Raw genomic sequence first — 25539 nt, 5'->3', positions numbered from 1 at the left:
TCTATTGAATGGGTTATTTCAAAACCTTTCTCCTGGTTCTCTGTTCAGCTCGTGATCTCAGTTCTGTTGTTGACTCCACCCTGCACCTCATCACACACCTCACACCCAAGCCCAGACCTGGGAACTTGGCCTTGCACCCTGACTTTCACTTGCCAAGGAAAGGAGTTCAGGTAATTGTGGGAATCAACTGAGCTAGTTTTATACAATTCTGACCACTCCCCGTTTCCTTTTTCTTATTATACAGGAAGAAGAAAACCAAACCCTTCCAGATGGTGTTCATCATTACTCCACCAACATTTGTGCAAGAAAAGAATCTGGGACACCTAGCACACAGTGGAAAGATTTGAGGGGCCATGAGAGTTCAAATATGGAGTCTGGTGATACAAAGACAGCAGTGGGTAGAGTTTGGAGCCCAATAAGTTTCCATGGATTTACACAGTTATTTTTGTAAAATAGGACCATAAGCTTTCAGATGGCTAAGGAAATAAGTAGAACACTACCAGAAGGGAGTGATGGACCACTGCAGGGAGGAGACTGTTCCTGTGAAGGATTACTGTGAGTTTGGAAGGCAAAGGCAATAGGACAGTAAAGGGATATTTGATTCAGTTCTTGAGGAACTCTAGAATTTTCTGGTGTTCTGGCCTTTCAGAGTCTTAAAGTTGGGGTTCTGTCAAACTGCATGGGGCAGTATAGTGACTGTCCTGTGACAGTGTATATTTCTGTATTCTCATCCACTGCCCCTCAGCGACTCACAAGCATGTATGCCCAGTTCTGGCCTCTCCCCTGAGCCACAAGGTGATAAATCCAATGCCCATAGGTACGTCAAAGCTATCTAAAATTTAACAGGCCCAAACGAGGATGCTCGATATACCTTCTTTTCTAAGGCTTCTCCCTACACCAGTAAATAGGGATTCCCTATATTCCCTCTTTCAGTAAACAGCACCATCACCAACTTACATGCAAAGTCAAAAACATAGGAATCCTCCTGAATTCCTTCACCACTCACACCCAATTCAGCAGGAAGTCCTATTAGCACTGCCCCCAAATATATCCCAAATCAACCCACTTCTTCTTATGTCCACTGCCACCATCTTAGTCCAAACCATCATCAACCATTCCTTAAGTGGGCTACTTCAATAGCCTCCAGACAGGTCTCTCTGTAGCCCTCTAAATCAATTTACATGTTTTCCTTGTTCAAAACCTTTTGATGCTTTCTATTCTAGTGAAACAAAATAATGTGCAAAGAATTTGCAGGGCCTATTCAGTCCCATATAATCTGGGTACAGCTAGCAGCTCTATCTTTATCTCCACTTACTCACCCTGCCTTCCCTAGTCCCTCCCTCCTATTGTCCACTCCCACCAAAACTTGCTGTACCTCCAGGGCCTTTTCATTGACCCTCCATGCTATCCAGAGCTTTCTATTTTCAGATCTTGACCTGACAAACTCTTTATTATTCAGGTCTCAGATCAAACATAAACTCTTTATTATTCAGGTCTCAGATCAAACGTCCTTCCTCAAAGGTCACTTCCAACCACCCTACTTAGCATTTTTGAAAGTCACTCTCGATCTCATTGCTTTGTAGTATTTCTTTTTTATTGTATTTGCCACCTAAAGTTGTCTTGCTTAATGATTTACCTACTTCTTTACTCATTTATTATCTGTTTCTCCTGCTAAAATATAAGTTCTATGAAAACAGAAATCTATTATGTCTATTTCACCACCACATCTCTTGTGCCTGAAGCATGACATTCGATAAATAACTGATAATGATGTAACATGAGGAAAATTCTCCTTTTCTTTAATTTTAAAATTTTCCTTATTTAAACTAGTTTAGCTATGTTTCCTGAATATTAACAAAATGCATAAAATATTAGCTCATAATGACAGTATAGAACTTTACTGATTCAAATAAAAATTATTTAGCTACTGAAACTAATGAACTAATGAGTATTGATTCATCATAGGAAAATGTTGCTAGTGAACATTTTATTTATTTCACTAGAAACCATCAGTATTTTATTCTTTTATAAGAAATTATTATGTGAGGTTGCAACTTGATACAAAGTAAAGTGAGTGGCAAGAGAAACAGACATTTTCCTTGGTAGCCTTCCTTATTACTTACTAATAGACATCCTTGAAAAACATTAAAAGTAACATAAAAAAATCAGTAAGAAACATTTCTAAATCATGATGTATAATCTGAGAGACATGAGTTAACTGGCAATGATCTCACAATCCATACTTGAACAGTAGTGTGCAGAAGATCAAATAAAAAACTATTCATAAATCTATAAACATGTAGTTGAGAAAAACTCAGTTTGAACATGTATACGAAATTTGTACGTAAACATATCAGTCAGCAGAAGCTCATTCAGGTAGAATAAGCAGTAGATAAAAATCCAGAAATCCTGGATGCTAGCAAGGTGATCATCAACCAACTTGCCAGTGCTATAAAAAGCAAAACAACTAAAGATATAATAGTTTGTGCTTATTGAGCAAATGCTACATGCCAGGCACTCAGTTCTAAGCACTTTATAAGCAATGGTCCTGTGTCTCAAATCCTTTTTTCAATGACCCGAGCATTAACAAGTATTTTTACAATATATCTAATGAAGAACATTTTAACATATTAATTTCACCAACTTAAGAAAGCCAAACATTAGGTAGTTGAGGGCGAAAAAACCCTTCATGATCAGAAATACAGTCTGAGTAGTATGAGGAATATGGTTCAAATATCTCAACCTTATGGGAAAAGGCAAACCTTGGACCAGGTTAGTAGCCAGTTCTCAGAAACTGGGAATTTGCAGGACAAATGGTAGGCAGAGATACTGAGAAACGAGAAAAAGCCAGGCGTGGAGGAAGTCCTTCACGCCCTTGCGACGCCTGAGGTCTTTGCTTGGTCTGGGAGGCTCCACGTAGGCTGGCCTCTGTCGTGCCTCTGAGTCGCCTCCTACTCTTCTCACCCACCCTGGTTTTTTGCTGTGCCTCCAAGCTTCCAGGCATGCTCCAGCTCAGAGCCTTTGTACTCTTCCAGTCTCTGCAGGAATGCTCTCCCCAGATAGCCTCAGGATTAACTCCCTTGAAAGAGGTCATCTTTCAAGCGCTCACTCATTCTTTCCTTCTCAGTGATGCCTCCCCTAACTGTTTCCCTCTACCTTCAGCACTACTGGTGCCCTAAGCCTACTTAACTTTAATTTTCCCATAGCATTTGTCACCTTCTTATATATTATGTAATTTACTGGTTTTATTCAGTGTGTTTGTTCTTTCTCCACTCTGGAATCTAGGGTCTAAGAGTGCATGGATTTTTGTCTGTTGTAATATATTGTGAAAAAAATGGCTTCTACTTTCCATCCCTCCCTGTATTAATTTACTAGGGCTGCCATAACAAAATGCCACATACTGGGGGGCTTAAACATTAGAAATTTATTTTCTCACAGTTCTGGAGTCGAAAAGTCCAAGATCGAGGTGTTGACAGGTTTGGTTTCTCTTGAGGCTTCTTTCCTTGGTTTGTAGATGGCCGCCTTCTTGCCGTGTCCTTGCATATATAGTCTTTTCTCTGTGCGCATGCAACCCTGGTGTCTCCTTGTATGTCCAAATTTCCTTTTCTTATAAGAACACCAGTCAGATTGGACTAAGGCCTACCCTAAAGGCCTCGTTTTAACCTCATCACCTCTTTAAAGGCTCTACTCCAAATAGAGGTAGTGGTGTTAGGGCTTCAGTGAATATTGGGGTGACACAATTCAGTACATAGCACCTTCTATAGCTATACATTTGTCACATAACCTTGCAGTGGTCTCCCACTCTGCCTCTGAGTTTGACCATCAGACTTACTTTGGCCAGTGGGATGTTACGAAATATGACAAAGGCTTGAAAAGCACATACATGATTGGACTTGTTCATCCTTGCTCTTCCATGACCACCAGGACACACTAGACTAGCCTGTTGAATAATGAATGAGACACGTAGAACAGAACTATGCTGCCCCAGTTGTACCAGCCAAGGCCATCTGAGATCAGTCACAGCCAACTGACCCCCAGCTTGATGAGAAAGCCTGCAGACGCATGAGTACCGCAGGTGTGACTGGCCAAACCCATGCCACACTAGTTGAACCCTGCAACTCATGTTTATTGTTGCCTCATGCTCTGATTCTGTGGTTGTTAACATGTTATTGTGGCAGTGAAAAACTGATACAACTGTTTTGTCCATTGATATATCCCAAGTGGCAAGAATAATACCTGGCACATTGCAAGTGATCCATAAATAGTTCTTGAATGAATAAATGAACAAAGTCTAGAGTTAAATGCACATAAACAAGTGCCTGTCTACAGGGGACCTCTTTCAAGATCCATAATACATCTCTCAATAGGATGACTTCCTCTGGCTTAATATCCTTGAGTTTTAAAGTGGTTTCCTGAGTAGCATCTAACATACGATTCATTACGGTCTAATAGGTTTACTACTCTTTGAGGAGTACACATTTCTTCAGGGAACATGGCCTGAAACAGAAGAATAAATATGTGAAGCCAATAAGGGAAATAAGAGGGGGAGATCTTTGAAGGTCTCCTCGCTGCATCTCAAATTTCATTAGGTACAGGTGACCACGAATCCACCCAGAGGAACTGCTGACTCTAGCCTAAGGCTTTAGGCTGAAGGAAATTGTTCAGAGGTGATGAGGGAGTATTACAGAGAGACTAGTAAAAGTAGTGGGAGAGTAACTTTAGTAAAAGTAAATAAAAATATAAGAAAAACTGCTCTTTGGAGCCTATGTGATGCTAAACATAACTTTTACATGTTATTCCCTCATTCTGAGCAAACCCCCACATCCTCACCCCACTTCATCTAGCTCAGCCTTATTCCTTCTTCAGTGTGAACATCTCCTCCGCTGAATGGGAGGCAGGAGGATGGGCAACCAGTCCATGCCCCTCCCACCCAACCCCAAGGAAGTCTTATGTAATCTCATACTACCTTATGCTTTCCTTGACACCATTTTCCAGAATATGTGACTACAAATTGTAGTGTATGTTTCTTGTGCACGATTCTAACTCCATGAAATTAACGTGTCTATTTAGCTCGGTATATTATATTCTTAGAATCCAGGACAATGACCCCATGACCCCAATGCAGGTTAGTATACAATTAGGGAGAATTAGGGAAGTGACCAAATATTATTCATTGTGTATTCTCCCTATCTAGTAATAGAGAGATATCACTGATATAGGTATCAGTGAGAGAGAGAAATCACAAATGAAATTAAATACTGCTGAAATAAAACATTTTTAAAAAGTCTGATCATTACCAAAGAATTTCTGAACTTCTTGAGGAAGGTTTTCAATAAATATTTGTTAAATTGAAAATTACTTTAAAGAAAACATTCTGAAAAATTATATTTCTGTAATGAACTCAAATTTCTCAATTAATATATTATTAAGGTTTTCGCAGTTTTTCTCTATTGAGTAAAATTCCAATAACAAGTGATTCACATTATTAACCAATTTTGGCAGTTTTGTCATGCCTCTCCTAGCATCAGCTTATGAGACCAAATCTAGAATAAAAAAGTTTGGAAGCAGAGCGTTTCCACAGATGTGGAGATCATGCTTAGATTCGGATCTCTGCTTGGGAATGAATAGAGACAAATTACGAAAATGCTGTTTCGTGAACTTCAGGAGGCTTTGTACCCAAGCTTGGAAGGTCTGATTCTGATGGAGAACTTTGTAGACGAAAGAGCATTTGCAAGAGCCCAGTTACATAGGAGTAACGGAGAGAAAGCTAATGTAGCTGGAGGGCATTGAGCCTGAGATAAGGCTCTAGTGTTCCCCAGGGCCAGATCATGCCTGGCTTAGAAGGCTGCATTAAAAGTGCTTGTATAATCACTCTAGCTATCATGTGGAAGAGAAACTGGAAGGCAGAGTTAGATGAGGCCACTGTGACCATCTACTGATACTTGACAAGGCTTGTGGGAGAGACCCTGGCCACAGATATCTGCTATTTTTTCTTTTTCACAGGCATAAATAGAAATGTGTTTTGAAATTAGCCAAAGCTTATTTTCAGGGGAATAATGCATTAGACTTGTTGTGACTTTGGCTTGGGGCCCTAAATATCTAGCAATGAGGTCTTATCCATGAACTGTAATCCCCATTAAAAGAGGTTGTGAACATAAGCAAAACTCTAGTGCCTACCCTTACAACTGGCAACAGCACCGTGAATGAATGACTACATGAATCAAGGGTTACAGAAAAGTGTTACAAACAAGGAGAGACTCCAAGAAACGTGGGCAGTAGCAGTGAAAGCCATTTTCCTTTCTAAACCCCTAGTTTCTTTACTTGCAGGAACCGATAATTTTTTTTCTCATTTTTTAAAAGCATTTGTACAGATGCCCAATCTATATGCCGTACCATCAATTAAAATAGACTGTACAAAATGCCCACTCTGCAAAGCGCGCCTGCCTCTGGTCCACGTTCTGTTTCAAAACTGGTGCAACCAAAATAACTAAAGTGGCTGTTCAGCTCTGGGGTCAGCAATTTGTTCTGTCTCAATTCCTAAATCCCGAGGCAAACAGCTCTGAGATGCTAGAACGAAGAGAGCGAAAAGGAAATTACCGGTTCTTTTGTTGCCTTATTAAGCCTGCAGTATTCTATTTAATCATATCTTCCTCTAGGAGAAATCAACTATTTGAAGAAAAATGCATTCCTGGTGTCTGAATGCTGTCTTTCAATAGGGAGCAAAGATCAAAGAGGGTGTGTTTTCTAATCTTTGAACATTGACAATGTCCCTTGTACTGCAAAATAGAATTACTTAGGGCCGTTATGGAAACCCTGTAGTTTTGAGCATATAAATGGAATGTCTTAAGACATCATATAAAATTAATTGTAACATATTTAATAACCCTCAAATAAATTGGAAAGAACAAGGTATTTGGCACTTGGATATTTATTTTAAACATTTCACCAAGTACGTGGAGCTCTGTAATGTGTCTGAAGTATTTAATACAGATAAGATATCTTACACAAGCTCGGCATTTTTTCCCAATGTTTGTAATTTTTGGTATAAGAAAATTGGACAGTTTTTATCACCAGATAATATATGTTAACCAGTGTCTGGGAAAGGGGAAAAGATGCATGGCTGCTGGGTTATCACGTGGCCTGCCAAGGAAATAAAAGGAGACTCACGGTAAGTGATTTTAATCTGTTGGTCAGCGTCCTATTCAGGGTGTCAATTTTTTTTTTTTACGCAAATGCAGAGGAAAAGGTTCATAACACAGAATGCTGAAGTTCTGTGATTTGCAAAGAGTAGGCACCTCATTGACTGGTGGATTTATTCTCTATTTGAAAGATAGCACTTGGATTAACCAAAGAGAACTTGCTTATTTTTGTAATTGCTTTATCATTCCAAGGGGATGCTGGTGCATGGCTCATTTTCCCTCTCTTTCCACTGCCCCTTATACCTCTGCCTCTTAATCACAGGACACTTTGCCCAAGAATGCATTTACAGAAAATTGAGATACACACTCTGCATGAATGAAGGCAACTGTGTCATCTACATTTTCCACAATTCAGCCATGCCCTTTGTTCTTGGACATGATAGAAAATCTGTTTTCATTCTCAATTGGAAAGCCAGCATGAGTTAGACCAGATGGCTGCTGACCTTCAGGCGATAGAGAAGGGGAGAGATTCCCAACTGTTCTCATTACTCGGGGCACTAACCTCCTTTGGAGCCACAGCTTCAAGAAGCTGATACCTAGAAAACATTTCTCCTTGAACATAGACATTTTACTTGTTGTGTGTTGAGACGCTGGAGGTTGCCTAACTGTCATGGCATCAATGCCTTGTGCCACTGTTTATATACATTACTCTTTATCCATGGAAGTCAAGCTGCTGGTGTTGTAAATGTCTTGATAAGTAAGCAAAGACATCTGAGTTCAGATGTTTTCAAATTTTCCCTTATTTTATATCCATCAGTGTGTAACGCACTCAATGTGTGTGTGTGTCTTTAGCTAGATGAAGAATTCGATATTATGTAACTAGTAAGTGCGAGAACTGGCACTGGATCAAGTCTGTCTCTCCAACTCTGATGCTCAAATATTTAACTAGGATGTTCTACTGCTTCCCCTTTTGTTATCATGGGGAGACGGCTAACTAGGTTAAAATTATATCCCAAAAGTCATGGGACAGTTTCCCTGTAATTTTTCAGAGTCCATGTCTGCTCATTCTTTGTTTATTTACATACTTACAAGAAATAAATGACTATATGTGAGATATAATGTATCAGTATTCTTGCTACAAAATTGAAAGAGCTGATGAATGCTTGACAGAGTTTGGGATAAGAGTATTTTTCTCTTCTATTTCCATGAGGTTGCCTTTTAGATCTGATCTGAACTGACATCTCCCCCCAGGACATCTGAGTGTGCAGAGTTATCGGTTCTCTGTCTATTTCCTATTGTCTAGCCAAGAAAAACTGGCATTTTGCTGGGCTGGGTCTCTAGCTCTCTGCACTGCATATATTAAATGAATAAAACTGAAAGGACTGGGTCACTGGAGGAAGTGTATCCGTCTATTGAGCCACAGATGAAGGGGTGTCTAAAATGCGCCCTTAATTATGGAACGTATCTGAATCCAGTGTTATGCCACATATTAGTCAAAATCACAGATAGAGCAGCCCTTTTCACCCACATAGCTATTCAAATATCGCTTCTTGGCAAAACTGCATTCGCATGCAAGATGGCGGTAAGTAGGATTCTGTTTCTCCATTAACCTTAAAACAATCCACTTTCTTGACATCTTAGTGCCATAATTCTGTCCCCTGGCTCAGCAAGAATAACCATCCCTCGGGAGGTACAGCAGAGTGGAAGGAACCTCCATTACGAAGGGAGAGAAAACCCCTGAGGCCGGGTCTTAGTGGGACTGAGGGGCTGAGGGAGTGGCCTACAGCTATTGCTTCCCATCACTCAAAACTGTTAACATGGCAGTTTGCTTACTGAGCACATTTGTGATGGTCTTACAGGAAGGTGGGCCCCATGTCAGAGCGAGTACACTTTACTCGCATCCTCGTCTTTATCCCCTCCATTGCAGAACTTCTGCATAAAGCTAAGAATGTTTCTTTTCACAGCGTGTCTCATTTCCCCTGGCCCACACTTATCCATTCTAAGTGTGTCTGTTATCAAGTACTTACCAATTTAAAAGCAGCAATTTTTTTTGATATTTTGTTACACATTCAAAAGGAAACCATTATACATCTTTAAGGCCTCAGTTTTTGAATCTAAAGGAAAATTGTAATTGGGCAGAAGGTTATTTACTAGGTATTTTTGAAAAGACCAAATAATAGCTTTTCAGCATATCCTACATTAAGCAGCATCAAAATGATGCATGAAGATAGTATCCAACAATGACTTGGTAACTATGTGTATACATGGTTATGGCATTTTAATGCATCTGCCCATATTCTAGACTCCATTCACAAAATTGTTCTGAGCTATTCAAAGATGTTTTTACTTGAATATATATTTATTATTTGGCACAAACCTAGTCATTTTATAACCATCACTTTAAAACTAACACAATAGTTTTGAAACTATGTTGAATTTGAAGGAAATTAAGGAATCAATAATCTGAGATACTAAAAAAAAAAAACAGTTTTTAAAAGTATCCTTCTTGTTGCATTAAGAAAACTTACTTCACAATTCTCACATTCTCATTCCTAAAAATGTTTAAAGACAGAGCTTTTCCCCTCTGAATTAGTTGTTTACAAGGATAGCTTGCAGGCAAGAAAAAAGTCTGCCCCCTCTTCTGGCTTTAATCCAATAAAAATAATAATAGATATCGAGGGTCAGCTTTTACATGTCAGTTTTAGCTACTTGGAATGTTGAGAAGAATTTTGAAGCTTCATTCTGACACAGTGGAAAAAGTGTTATCAATTAGTGATGTCTGCCTTGGGAACACAATTGAGGAATTAGGTCCCATGTGCCATATATTTAACATCTGTGCTTTAAAGTTTTTCTTAAATATAAGCACTTTTATTGAGTTGAACTTTATGAAAAAAATAGTTGTACATAGTAAGATTAAATGGTTTGTGTTTATTGAATATTGCATTTTTAAATGGATATATATATATATATTTTTGGATATTTTTTTAATTTTTGGCTATATGGTTCAAAATATGACATGAAAGAAATCTCATCAGCTTAATAATCATAACTTTTGTATTGTACTTTGCAGGTTGCAAAGCACTTTTCAAAGACGTGATTCCATATGTGCTCCAACAAACCTATGAAGTAAGTATTGTATATTCCCTGTTTATATATGCTTGGACTAAGACACAAGAGTTTCAATAACTTTTCCAAAATTACACCCAGGATGAAAATGCCTGCTTCACAAAAGTAGTATATAGTGAGATTGTTGAGAATAGCCAAAGAATTCTGAGATGGCTACATTCACTCATGATGAGAGTTCTAAAATCAGTCTGAGAAGATGCTCTCTAGACCATCCAGGGCACAGCTGATACATGCTTGCTCTACTGTATGGTCCAGCCAAATCAAACTGCTTATAATTCCACAGTAAAAAAAAAACAAAAAACAAAAAAACCACAGTGATTTTCTACATCTGTCCCTTTGCTCTAGAATGTCCCCTGCCCATTTTTATCATCTGGTTAGCTCCTACCTTCCTTTCAAAACAACTCAGGCATTCTTTCATTTTCACTGTCTTACCTGTCCCTTCCCAGAATTGAAATAAGTGTCCCTCTTTATACATCAATGAACTCAACTAGGGAAATGTTCCACCAAAATCTTGCACCAAGGAGCTTCCCCTTCTGAGGGTTCTATTGGGATAATAAAAGGAGTTTTTGTTTAATTATTCTGTGATTGCCAGGACATTCATTAGATGATGTGGGATCACATGCCTTAAAACACATAAAGACAGATGTGACACACTCTATTTTCCCTTTCTTACAAATGTCTCCTTTCTTACCTCTGTGTGGTAGACGGAAGCTTGGAAGGACCTACATCCTGGGGCCCATTTGGGAAACCTCTCTCTCTTCCACTCCACAGAGTGGGATGGGTTCTTAGACACAAAGTCTCTTCTTTTTTCTTTTGTTTCTTCCCCTTCACTCCTTCTCTGCTTCCAGAGATTGGCTCCAGGATTCAGAATATGGGAATGAGATCTTTTTACTGAGTCCCCACTTAAATCTTTAGGCTCAAGAAACACCCTCCAATCCAATGTTAATAAAAACTCTTTGTTAAATTATTAGACACATACAAAGCCATGAAAAGTTACCTTCATACTTAGTCTGCTGCTGGTTATCATGGGGGTAATTCCTTTAGGAAGGATTATTAATATGAAGGATATAGGCATTCTGGATTCTCTGGCTACAATAGCACATAACAGCAATGAATCCCCACGATTGTAATACTCCTTACATAGATTATTGCATTTACAAAATAATCTGAATAAAGTAGACCTTACAGCTCAAGAACTACTGAATCCTTTTCCTTCAGTATTATTTTTTAGAATCTCAGTCATTCCTTTTTGATTCAATAATTTCTTACAGGCTACCCACTATCGACACAGCCTAAGGTCATATAGAAGTCTTTGAATCCATTCACTGATATGTATACTCACAGTTCCCCTTGTATTTTTGAGGCAGGGAAATAATAATCACAAGTTTACTGGGAAGGTCACTGTGGACAACTCCTTTTAGCTACTGTCATACATTTTGTTTTACTGCTATTATTATCATGATATGTAGTAAAACAATGGTGCTCATGTCAGAGCCAAAGGGCCAAGATACCAAGTCAGTCTCGTCATTATTTCCTTTCCTTCTATTAAATTTCTTCAGAATTCATCCGTATTTGCAAAAAAGAAAATAAGATATAAAGTAGACTAGATAGGATTCACCACCCTTTTACTCTGCTTGTGTGCAGATTATTTTTAAATGACTAGAAAAGCAAGGAAGAGTAAGATTGTGAGGGATACATCAAGCTTGAGAACATTTAAGTGTCTGGGCTAATATACAGCAAATATGGTTCACTATAGGTAAATGCAAAGTAATGATCTTTCGAGTAAAGAATATAAAATGGGAAATATCTGCTTAATGGAAAGGTGCTGCAGCATGCTGATTAGAAACACATTTGAGAAGTTGCTGCAAAATTGTATCCATTTAGCCTTTAGCCCAACACGGGATTGCAGAGAGATACTGAGTTAAATTGCTGGAAAAATGTGTTGTAAACCAAAGGTAGAATCACTGTAATAAAAAGTAAGTATCAGAGACCTTCAAGATGGCGGAGGAATACGACGTGCAGATCACCTTCCTACCCACAGATACATCAGAAATACATCTACACGTGGAACTGCTCCTACAGAACACCTACTGGACGCTGGCAGAAGACCTCAGACGTCCCCAAAGGTAAGAAACTCCCCCACGTACCTGGGTAGGGCAAGAGAAAACAGAAAAAACAGAGACAAAAGGATAGGGACGGGACCTGCACCAGTGGGAGGGAGCCGTGAAGGAGAAAAGGTTTCCACACACTAGAATACTCTTCGCGGGCGGAGACGGCGGGTGGCGGAGGGAGGAAGCTTCGGAGCCGCGGAGGCTCTGAGCGCAGCAACAAGAGTGCGGAGGGCAAAGCAGAGAGATTCCCGCACAGAGGATCAGGGCCGACCGGCACTCACCAGGCCGAGAGGCTTGTCTGCTCACCCGCCAGGGTGGGTGGGGCTGGGAGCTGAGGCTCGGGCTTCGGTCGGAGCGCCGGGAGAGGACTGGGGTTGGCGGCGTGAACACAGCCTGCAGGGGGTTAGTGCGCCACGGCTGGCCGGGAGGGAGCGCGGGAAAAGGTCTGGAGCTGCCGAAGAGGCAAGAGACCATTGTTGCGGGGGGCGCAAGGAGAGGGGATTCAGAGCACCGCCTAAACGAGCTCCAGAGACGGGCATGAGATGCTAAGACTGCTGCTGCCGCCACCAAGAAACCTGTGTGCAGGCACAGGTCACCCTCCACACCTCCCTTCCGGGGAGCCTGTGCAGCCCGCCACTGCCAGGGTCCCGGGATCCAGGGACAACTTCCCCGGGAGAACGCACGGCGAGCCTCAGGCTCGTGCAACGTCAGGCCGGCAGGGCTCGCCCCGCACTCCGTGCCCCTCCCTCTCCCCGGCCTGAGTGAGCCAGAGCCGCCGAAGCAGCGGCTACTTTTACCCCGTCCTGTCTGAGCGAAGAACAGACGCCCGCAGGCGACCTACACGCAGAGGCGGGACCAAATCCAAAGCTGAGCCCCGGGAGCTGTGAGAACAAAGAGAAAGGGAAATCTCTCCCAGCAGCCTCAGGAACAGCGGATTAAATCTCCACAATCAACCTGATGTACCCTGCATCTGTGGAATACATGAATAGACAGCAAATCATCCCAAATGAGGAGGTGGACTTTGGGAGCAACTGTAGACTTGGGAGCTGTATGGCTACAGGCTCTTGGTGCTCGGGTTGGCTGTCAGGCCAAGCCTCTTAGGTGGGAGAGCCGAGTCCAGGACATTGGTCCACCAGAGACCTCCCAGCTCCACATAGTATCAAACAGCGAATGCTCGCCCAGAGATCTCCATCTCAACGCTAAGACCCAGCTACACTCAATGACCTGCAAGCTACAGTGTTGGACACCCTGTGCCAAACAACTAGCAAGACAGGAACACAACCCCACCCATTAGCAGAGAGGCTGCCTAAAATCTTAATAAGGTCACAGACACCCCAAAACACACCACCAGAAGTGGTCCAGCTCACCAGAAAGACAAGATCCAGCCTCATGCACCAGAACACAGGCACTAGTCCCCTCCACCAGGAAGCCTACACAACCCACTGAACCAACCTTACCCACCGGGGGCAGACACCAAAAACAACGGGAACTACAAATCGGCAGCCTGCAAAAAGGAGACCCCAAACACAGTAAGTTAAGCAAAATGAGAAGACTGAGAAACACACACAGATGAAGGAGCAAGATAAAAACCCACCAGACCAAACAAATGAAGAGGAAATAGGCAGTCTACCTGAAAAAGAATTCAGAGTGATGATAGTAAAGGTGATCCAAAGTCTTGGAAATAGAATGGAGACAATACAAGAAACGTTTAACAAGGACCTAGAAGAACTGAAGAGCAAACAAACAATGATGAACAACACAATAAATGAAATTAGAAATTCTCTGGAAGGAATCAATAGCAGAATAACTGAGGCAGAAGAACGGATAAATGACCTGGAAGATAAAATAGTGGAAATAACTGCCGCAGAGTAGAATAAAGAAAAAAGAATGAAAAGAACTGAGGACAGACTCAGAGACCTCTGGGACAACATTAAACGCACCAACATTCGAATTATAGGGGTCCCAGAGGAAGAAGAGAAAAAGAAAGGGACTGAGAAAATATTTGAAGAGATTATAGTTGAAAACTTCCCTTATATGGGAAAGGAAATAGTCAATCAAGTCCAAGAAGCACAGAGAGTCCCATACAGGACAAATCCAAGGAGAAACATGCCAAGACACATATTAATCAAACTATCAAAAATTAAATACAAAGAAAAAATATTAAAAGCATCAAGGGAAAAATAACAAATAAAATACAAGAGAATCCTCATAAGGTTAACAGCTGATCTTTCAGCGGAAACTCTGCAAGCCAGAAGGGAGTGGCAGGACATATTTAAAGTGACGAAAGGGAAAAACCTACAACCAAGATTACTCTACCCAGCAAGGATCTCATTCAGATTCGAGGGAGAAATTGAAAACTTTACCAACAAGCAAAAGCTAAGAGAATTCAGCACCACCAAACCAGCTTTACAACAAATGCTAAAGGAACTTCTCTAGGCCGGAAATACAAGAGAAGGAAAAGACTTACAATAAAAAACCCAAAGCAATTAAGAAAATGGTAATAGGAACATACATATTGATAATTGCCTTAATTGTAAATGGATTAAATGCTCTAGCCAAAAGACATAGACTGGCTGAATGGCTACAGAAACAAGACCCATATATATATGCTGTCTACAAGAGACCCACTTCATACCTAGGGACACATACAGACTGAAAGTGAGGAGAAGGAAAAAGATATTTCATGAAAATGGAAATCAAAAGAAAGTTGGAGTAGCAATTCTCATATCAGACAAAATAGCCTTTAAAATAAAGACTATTACAAGAGACAAAGAAGGACACTACATAATGATCAAGGGATCGATCCAAGAAGAAGATATGACAATTGTAAATATTTATACACCCAACATAGGAGCACCTCAATACATAAGGCAAATGCTAACAGCCATACAAGGGGAAATCGACAGTAACACAATCATAGTAGGGGAGTTTAACACCCCACTTTCACCAATGGACAGATCATCCAAAATGAAAATAAATAAGGAGACACAAGTTTTCAATGACACATTAAACAAGGTGGACTTAATTGATATTTATAGGACATTCCATCCAAAAACAACAGAATACACTTTCTTCTCAAGTGCTCATGGAACATTCTCCAGGATAGATCATATCTTGGGTCACAAATCAAGCCTTGGTAAATTTAAGAAAACTGAAATCATATCAACTATCTTTTCCGACCACAACACTATGAGACTAGATATCAATTACAGGAAAAAATCTGTAAAAATACAAACACATGGAGGCTAAACAATATACTACTAAATAACAAACAGATCACTGAAGAAATCAAAGAGGAAATCTAAAAATACCTAGAAACAAATGAGAATGAAAACACTATGACCCAAGACCTGTGGGATGCAGCAAAAGCAGTTCTAAGAGGGGAGTTTACAGCAATACAATCCTACCTCAAGAAAAAAGAAACATCTCAAATAAACAATCTAACCTTACACCTAAAGCAGTTAGAGAAAGAAGAACAAAAAAACCCCAAAGTTAGCAGAAGGAAAGAAATCATAAAGATCAGAGCAGAAATAAATGAAATAGAAACAAAGAAAACAGTATCAAGGATCAGTAAAACTAAAAGCTGGTTCTTTGAGAAGATAAACAAAATTGATAAACCACTAGCCAGACTCATAAAGAAAAAAAGGGAGAAGACTAAAATCAATAGAATTAGAAATGAAAAAGGAGAAGTAACAGCTGACACTGTAGAAATACAAGGATCATGAGAGATTACACTGATATTACACTGATATTATTTTACAATTATTTTATGTATTACCATACATGAAGTGAGCTGTCTTGCTAACCCCAAGACCACCAATTGTGTGAATAAAGATTTATTAAGAAAATCCTTAGCCAGAGTACAAATGCACTGCCTCAAGTATAGAGCCTAAAATATTGCACGTTTTACTAAATTTGCATCCAAATAATTAAAATATAAGACTTCTATAAGACTTGTATCTCAGAGTATGCTGGATGTCCTACTGTACGATCAGACGTATTGAGGAAAATTGCTTTTTGACTCACACAAAAGGGAAAGCTTCCCTAGAAAAAGTGTAAGTCATAAGAATTCCATTTTTGTGTCTAAATAGTGACAATATTTTTTAATTTCAGAAAAAAGATGACTGAATTAATGTGTTCTAACATTTAAAAAATTATCAATAAATTAGGAACTTTTTGCCTAGAAAAATAATTCTATTTTTATAGAAAAATATTTTCTAAATCATTTTCGTAATTTCTTGAGATTTCTTCAGAATTCTAGTTCTATCCATTTCCTTTATACCTAGATAAAAATACTTCACATATATTATATCTCTGAAACCTTGTTAACTACTTAGCTCACTATTAAACTTCAATTTCCCCCACTTTCTACAACTAATGCAGATTTTCTTTGTTGTTGTTGCTGTTCTTTGGATCCATGTCCATTGTTTGCTATCATTGGTTACCCCGGTACAACAGTGTGGACACCAGCAAGCAGCCCCCAAACACGTGTCTGCATACAGTTTGAGAAGAGAGCGCTGAAAATGTCTAGTTATTTGAGGAAAAGTACAGGGCTTCAGTTCCATGTGTTTAAATGGATTCAGTGGTTATTTTTCCAGTGTTTATATTGTGCAAGGCAATCTGATTTCTAAAATATGGCCCTCAAAGTCCACCAAATGGATAATCCTAACCCAGATCTTCAAAAGTGGGGCAGCTCTCATGTCCTTTGCTGTGGGGTTATCATGGCTTCCTTGGTCCAGCAAACTTTCCTTTAAAGCAGCATCTGGAGCTCCCTATCTGGCTTATATGTCTGTGAGGTCTAGTGCACTTGGGGCTCAGAAAATGTCATTGGCTTAAATAACCTACAAAAATTGGCCATGATATTGTAGAACAGGCCTGAAAATAAAGTCCCAGGGCTTGCACCCCACTCCTTCCACTTGCCCTTTAGACTCTGCACATTCAGGACGTGGTCTGGAGATGAAGGACGGGAAAATAAGAAGGAGCATCTGCTTCTCAGACCGAATCCCCACGCAGCCGTTCAACGCTCTTTTATGTTTACTATCTCTTAATCCTTGCAACATCTCTAGGAGGCAGCCTATACTATTATCCTCAGTGCACAAATGGGTGAAGTTTCAGAAAATGAATCATCTGTCCTGAAAAGCTGTTCTTATCTCCTCATGGGCTTCATCAAGACCACCTGAAATTTGGTCTAATCTCAGAGGTGGGCTAGCCAATGCCTCGGGGAAGCGGAAGAAATAGGAAAACTAAATCTGTGTTCGGCTGAAAGCAAAGACAGGTAGGGACTTCATTCCAGTTACCTCTTTCCACTACAAGTCTATAACCTTGATTAATCTCAAAACACCCCTCTAACCTTGAACAGAGGGGTAGAATGAGAACTCCCGCTGATTTTTCTCCTCACATTTTTCTAAATACTCTTTAAAAAGGGAATATTGTATTCACATTCTAAACGTCCAAATAATTAGCTAGGGATTTGGTAAACTCAACCTGGTCAGTATCAGTACCGCCCAAGAACCTATCCCAGTGTTTGTGTTTGTTTAATGCCCATTGCCTTTTCTTCATTCATTCAGCAAATGTTTACCAGCACCTACTGTGTTTCCTACACTGCGTTTCACATCAAGTGTCTATAAAAGGGATAAGGTTTCGGTACTTAAGACATTTATTCTTTAGCAGATGAAATAAGTCATAAATATGATAGGATAAGATCAACTGCATGATTAAGATAAGCACATGATAGTATGGGAATGTAGAGGAATAAAACTTAAATAGAAAAAGGTCAGGGAAGGATATTCAGAAGGTGTGAAGGGTGAGAAAGGAGGGTTGGTGGAGAGAGAAGCATGTGTAAAGGAACAAAGCTGTGGTTAGCTGTTGGTATGTTATTATAACTGGAGGAACATGAATAGAATCTCAAGAGAAGATGAAAGCAGAGACCAAGACAGGGACCCTGATATGAAGTATGAATTTTATCCTGAGGGCAGTGGAGAGCCATTGAAGGATTTAAAAGGGGGATTCTTTTGATAAAGATCACTGACAGCAAAAGGGGGCATGGGTGGGAAGAAGGGAGATCGCACATGTTAGGGAGTAACGGACACAACTGCTGTGGAATTAGAAACTTGCTGTCTCCACCACAGCAAGTGAAAATTATTTGTAACCTGGAAAAAAAAGTGATTGTCCTGCCCCTTTTAGAACCATGCAAACAGGTCGTGCTAACTGAGTTTTGTGTTTTCATCATATCTGACTACATTTCATGTCACATCTTTCTTCCAGGTCAAAGGCTCGTTCTAAGTTAGGATGTACTCTGGCTTCTGAAACTCCTTGTATCCAGTTCTAATAGTATTTATTGATATATGTTTACCAAGAAGAACTATATGTTTCCTTTTAAAAAAATTACTTGTAACTAGAGACAAAAACTACCAATTTATATAAAGAGAAAAATCTGATGGGAAGGTCATTATATACCTTGTGCATATTCAACCAGCTCGATATTGCCCATTTATTTGCATATTATTGCACATTTTAAAAATATCTAGTGACCACAACATTCCAGTACAATTTCATGTGAAAGAAAATATGTTTTAGTCTGTAAGAAAGCCCAGACACTGTGCAAGGTATCTTGTTCCTTGTTCTCTAGGTTAAAATGCATCATTTATAAATGGAAATAAAAATTCTACACATGGTCTGATTTTTGAACTCAAGTTTATCAAGGCAGTGTTTGACAATGTGTTATCTATATTTCGCAGATGAGCAATTAAGATTCAGAGAGATGAAGTGATTTGCTAAGGGTAACCCAGTAGAAGATCTGACTCTATGATCTGTATTTTCTTCCGCAACAAACACATTATTTGCAGAGTGCTTTGTATTTTACAAAATGCTCCCATATGCATTTTCTTATTTGATCCATTTTATAGATGTGAAAACTGAGTACAGTAACTGTGAAGCTTATAGGTGTAAGGCTAAGAAGCGCTAGCTACTACACTGAAGCTCCATTTTCTTAATAGAGATTTTACCTCCTTTCCCTTACATCTTGCTCCTCTAGGATTTATTGTATAGAGAAGAAAGCTGGGAAATTACATGCGAGTGTATTGAGAGAAAGGGAAGAACAGAGAACTCAGGCATTTTGACCTTTCTCCCTTTGTAACTCACTCTTTTTTTTTTTTTAACAGTCTGTTGCATTTATTATTTTTTTTAACATCTTTATTGGGATATAATTGCTTTACAATGGTGTGTTAGTTTCTGCTTTATAACAAAGTGAATCAGTTATACATATACATATATCCCCATATTCCCTCCCTCTTGCATCTCCCTCTCTCCCACCCTCCCTAGCCCACCCCTCTAGGTGGTCACAAAGCACCGAGCTGATTTCCCAGCTATGCAGCTGCTTCCCACTAGCTATCTACCTTACGTTTGGTAGTGTATATATGTCCATGCGTCTCTCTCGCTTTGTCACAGCTCACCCTTCCCCCTCCCCATATCCTCAAGTCCGTTCTCTAGTAGGTCTGTGTAATTCATTCTTGAGACCGGCACCCATATGTAAAATTTTCCTTCCAGAGGTAGTCAATGAAGAGCCCTCTTGTATTAAACTCTACAGGAAAATGAGGGTTGAAACATCAAATATAAATAGAAAATTTATAAAATAAATTATAAATAAATTATTCTATTTATATAAGTAAAATAAAGAATTTTAGAAGTGACTCTTGATATTTCTGTTTTATATAAACAATTAGAACTCCATATGAGAATTCACACACACACACACACACACACACACACACCAAGTACCAAAAATCCAAAAAGGTGAAAGAACCAAGACTCCTATCAATTCTATCAGTTAAATACTTTATCCTGTAAACCTAAGTTGTGTAACACTAAAAGCAAAAGTCTTACCAGTCTTCCTGTTTTTTTCCCTAAGGAGAAATTAAACTGGATTATCTGTTTGATGACTTCAAATAACTCAATTTTCTAGTGAGTATTAATGGGAAAATGCATGATAAGTCAAAATGATAATTGTAAAAAAGTGTAGCAACACTAAATGCATCCCCAATAACTTCATTAATTTATAAAGTATCTAAAATATTAAAAATAAAATAGAGGTGCAGGGATTCTAGTGCAGATTCTGTCATATGAAGTTGTTACCTTCGGTTTGTTTTCTCATGCTCCTTATCTATTAAAAGTAGACGATAATTTCTTCCCAGTCTACATCATGACTTGTTTTAATAAGTGGTATGACTTATGTAAAAAGTTTCTTGGAAACTATGGCATTCCGTGGTATGAGGTCTAAAAATTTGATTTAAAAAAAGAGTTAACAGGGCTTCCCTGGTGGCGCAGCGGTTGAGAGTCCGCCTGCCGATGCAGGGGACACGGGTTCGTGCCCCGGTCCGGGAAGATCCCACATGTCGCGGAGCGGCTGGGCCCATGAGCCATGGCCGCTGAGCCTGCGCGTCCGGAGCCTGTGCTCCGCAACGGGAGAGGCTGCAATGGTGAGAGGACCATGTACTGCAAAAAAAAAAAAAAAAAGTTTACAAATGTGAAGTATTTTCTTTAAAGTGATACTGACCATGAGTTGGGGTACAGGTGAATTAACGCAATAACAGGAATAAGCCATTAAAAAAAGAAGAGGAGACAACCGCTTTTTTCTGATATTTATATATGGAAATATGTTTATGTCACACACACTGTGTTCCTTGCTTTATAAGTTCCTTAATCCTCTCAATTCTAAAGACCTTCAAGTCTACCCCATTTCAGTAACATACTTATCCCTTGTCCTAAATGAACTGGCTTCTGAGATTTTAATCATTAAAAGCTCTCTCTTTTAGTATAATTTCCCTCATTTCCGCTCATCCCCACCCATCTGTTTTCTAATGTCACCAAGGCCACTAGTTCCTTGACGCTTTCATTCCTTGTCAGTTAGCTTCTTCTTGCTTCACTGTTAAGCAATGAACCCATGGTCTAGCTCTGAAATCACTCACCATTACCCTCAATCCTTCCGCTCTCTTTTTTTTCCTACCTTAATGATTCAGTGTTGGATCAAAACAGTGATTCAGCTCTGTAGCTACAGGTAAACAGCACTGTACCTATTCAGCTGCTGGACAACCCAGCTACCCAGACTGATGCCGCAAACAAGTGATACTGAACTAAGTGTTTCATTAAATGAGCCAGGACTATTTTCAGACTCTAGAGCTGATGGAACCTCATTTTACAGATACAGTACAGTACTCTGGTATAACATTTGTCACATTATGATCCTACTTAGCTACGCTCTCTGTGCTCATACTAGAGGATTTATTTCAAAGGCAACCACCTGCTACAAGCCCAGCTCCTCATGACTCTTCCAAAATTTCCCACTGTCCTCTGCTTTCCCCATCAGTGTCCCTTTGGCTTACACCTCTCTGTCTCTGCCTAATTCTACTGATTAACTCTTCAACGGCTTTCCTGTTCAGCAAGACATTTCCTTGACCCAACATCCAAAAGGTCGATATCCCACACCTGACTCAGTCTGTAGACTTTCACAGGGATGGGCACTTCAGGCCTCAGCTTGCCTGGGAGGAACGATTGGACATATTTATTATGATTACTTATTTGTACAGCTGTATTGTCTAGAAGACAATGAAGCACTTATGACCAAGAACTGAAAGAGTTCAAGACATCAAAGTTAAAGAAATCCCCTACATAGTGTCTTCCATGGATTAGTTGCAACAGAGTCACCTGGGACTTTTTAAATATATTCTTTCCCGGACTTCACCCAATACCAGTCATATTGCTCTCCTGGGGGGTAGGGTAGAAGCATTTGAACAAGTTTCCCGGGTGATTTTTTTTCACCATTTCAAAAGCTCTACTCTAAGGAGACATGTGTTATAGTGGTGAGAATTTCAAGTGCCCTACATACTCTAAACAGGCTATAAAATGTAGAGATGCAGAAATTAACACAACATTGTAAATCAACTATAGTTCAATAAATTAAATTATTTTAAACAGTAGAGGTAAGCGTAGGTTCCGAGTTGGGCTAAAATCTCATACTACTTACTTCCAGAAGATCTCTGCCCCCTCAAGAAGCTGAATTCTAGGGTTACCAAACTTTTTCAGTTTTCTGATTCCAGAAGCCTGGTATTTTATGTGAAATCTGCTGATTTTTATACAATGGAAAATAGTTCTTAATTTGTTAAACATTGTTTGAACTACAGAAAACATGTCTACACCACTTTATAATTCTGATTTTAGAGCAACCTGGACAATTATAACTAGAAAACACATAATTGAGGGCCAAGAAACTAGAAAACCAGTATTTGAAGGCCCAGCAAGGAAGGAGGGACACAATTCAAATAGTCCACAAGGAAAGAGAAGAATGAGGAAGAGGTCAAGGGAAGAAAGGGCTACAAGTGAGGGCTGCTCAGCAGCATCGCATGGTGCGGAGAGGTCAAGCTGGACCAGACTGAAAGTACACAATTGGCAATTAGAAAGTCATCGGTGACTTTGGTGAGTGCACTTTCCGAGCGCTGGGGCAGAAGCCAGAACATAATGGGCGGAGAACGAGTGGGATCAAGAGAGACAGAATCAAGTAGACATTATTTTCCAGACACTTGGCAGTGAAGTTGAGGAGTGAGCTAATACAGTACAATGAGAGTAAGACAGTACAAAGAAAGCTGCTCTCCTAATAGTTTTATTGAAACAGAACTTTACTCGATGCTCTGTGGTGACCTAAATGGGAAGGAAATCTTAAAAAAAAGGGAAGGCGTGTATACGTATAGATGATTCACTTTGCTGTACAGCAGAAATTAACACAGCACTGTAAAGCGACTATCCTCCAATAAAAATTTTAAAAATAAAATAAAATAAAACTAAGTAGGAAAACAGAAAAGCCAGAGCCATAGATTTTGATAGTGGGAGGAGAAAATCGGAGGAAGAATGGATAATGGAGAGATTATTTCCATTTATTTAAAAAAACAAAACAAAAAACTAGTACACACTTTTCCTGTGTTTGCATGTCTGTAGCTCTCTCCTTCTTTTGGGCTTATAGATGGCAGGTTTTTTATTGCTTTTTTGTTTGTTTATTTTGTCTCATTTTTTAAAGCAAATCTCATTTTCTAGGCCTATTGGCTTTGAAGGAATCATGTCACTTGCATGTTTGCACAGAAAAATAAAAATTTTGACTCTTAAAAAAAAAAAAGAACACACACAGAAACGTTCACAAATCCTAAGTGTAGAGTGCAGTGAATTCTCCCAGAGTGAACACCCCTTTTACCACCACCACGGTATAGAAACAACATTAGAATATTATCAGCACCCCAGAATCCTCCCTCATGCCCTTTCAATCATGTCTCTCTTTTTCATCGCCAAAGGTGACTGCTATCCTGACCTCTAAACACCACAGCGTAGTATTGCCTTTTGTGAACTTTGTGTAAATGAGATCACAGAGTATGTAATCTAAAGTGCTCACTTGTTCACTCAAAAATAATTTTAATAAAATTCATCCATGTTATTGCATATATGTAGTGTCACTTCTTTTCGTTGCTCTATAGTATGGCTAGATTACAATATATTTAGGACAGGTGTCTAGTTTTGGCAATTGTGAATAACACTGTTATGGATATTTTGTATGTAAACATTTTGGGTATATTTTTACGCACATATGCGTGTTGATTATTTACCTGTGAGTGGAATTGCTGCATCACAAGGTAAATGTATGCTTAAATTAATCAATGCTATTCCATTTTTCATAGTTGTACTATTCATATTTACATTCACATTCTCTCCATCGACATATGACTTCCTATTGCTCCATGTTCTTTTAACACTGAGTACTGTGTTTCTAATTTTGGCTCGTTGATGTTTTGTAGTGGTATCTCATTATGACTTTAATTCATTCACATTTCCATGATGATTAATGAGTTGACCATTTAGATACCCTCCTTTTTTGAAGTGTCTGCTCGTCTGCCCACGTTTTTTCTATTGAGGTATCCAAATTGTTTCTTGTTGAATTAAAGGAGAATTCCTCGTATAGTCTGTACAAGAGCCTCTTTTACATTTATATATGTGATAAATATTTTCTCCAACTCTACACTCATAAATTTATTTATTTATTTGGCTGTGTTGGGTCTTCGTTGCTTCACAGGAGCTTTTCTCTAGTCGCGGTGAGCAGCTACTCTTTGTTGTGGTGCGTGGGCTTCTCACTGCACTGGCTTCTCTTGTTGCTGAGCACGGGCTCTAGGTGCCTGGACTTCAGTAGCTGTGACACGCAGGCTCAGTAGTTGTGGCTCACGGGCTTAGTTGCTCAGCGGCATGTGGGATCTTCCCGGACTAGGGCTCGAACCCATGTCCCCTGCATTGGCAGGCGGATTCTTAACCACTACCCCACCAGGGAAGTCTCTCCAACTCTACACTCTTAAACAATCATTTTCACCCTCTTACTGATGTTTGTTGATGACCAGAAGATTTTGATTTCACACAAATTGATCAATTTTTTCCTTTAGGTTAGTGCCCTAAAATCCTATAGCTGTAGAGTAAGTCTTGATATCTAGTAGACTACAGTCTTCCACGCGGCTTTTTTTCTTCAAATATCTTATAGCTCTTCTTGGCCATTGCACTTCCGTATAAATTTTAAACCTGGGTTGTCAACTTATACATGCATGCGCATGCATGTGCACACAAATAAAATCTGTCACTTTAATGAGGATTTCTGAGAATTGATAGATCAGTTTGAGAATTCACCTCTCTTTAATATAGAGTTTTCCAATTTATAAACATAATATATATCTCCATCTATTTAGGTGTCCTTTACTTCCTTTCAGTGAAGTTTTATAGTTTTCTGGGTAGAGCTCTTTCACAGCTTTTGTTAGATTAATTCTTAGGAGTTTGATGTATGCTCCTGTAAATTGTATGATTATTTAAATTTTATTTTCTAATTATTTGTTAATTAAAACCTTGTTAAGGTCACATATAATAATTTATCTATAGATTTAAAATTTTTCTACATAAAAAATCCTGTTGTTATAGAAAAAGAGTTTTACTTCTTTGTTTCTGATCCTTATCCTAATATACCTTTTCTTGCTTTTTCAAACCAAAGCTTCCATACTGTGTTGAAAAGAAAAATGACAATATTTTTTCATTTTTCCCTTGGTTCTGTTCTCACAGGGAAAACTTAACAATACTTCACCATAAATTATGCCGATAAT

At 39.3% G+C, this 25539-nt stretch overlaps 1 pseudogene across 1 annotated transcript in view; it reads right to left on the bottom strand.

Annotated features, from left to right (window-relative positions):
• Positions 1–6487: 6487 nt before the first annotated feature.
• Positions 6488–25539, bottom strand: part of LOC309974357 (UDP-GalNAc:beta-1,3-N-acetylgalactosaminyltransferase 1-like) — a 100293-nt pseudogene continuing 81241 nt past the window's right edge. Inside the window, exon 3 of the transcript in view lies at positions 6488–6567. The product of the transcript in view is annotated as a UDP-GalNAc:beta-1,3-N-acetylgalactosaminyltransferase 1-like (transcript). The remainder of the gene's footprint in view (positions 6568–25539) is intronic.

Source organism: Leucopleurus acutus, assembly GCF_964270905.1.
Source record: "Leucopleurus acutus genome assembly, chromosome: 17".
Classification (NCBI taxonomy): domain Eukaryota; kingdom Metazoa; phylum Chordata; class Mammalia; order Artiodactyla; family Delphinidae; genus Leucopleurus; species Leucopleurus acutus.
Note: the sequence above shows the minus strand (reverse complement) of the source record. Positions and strands in the feature narration are given on the sequence as shown.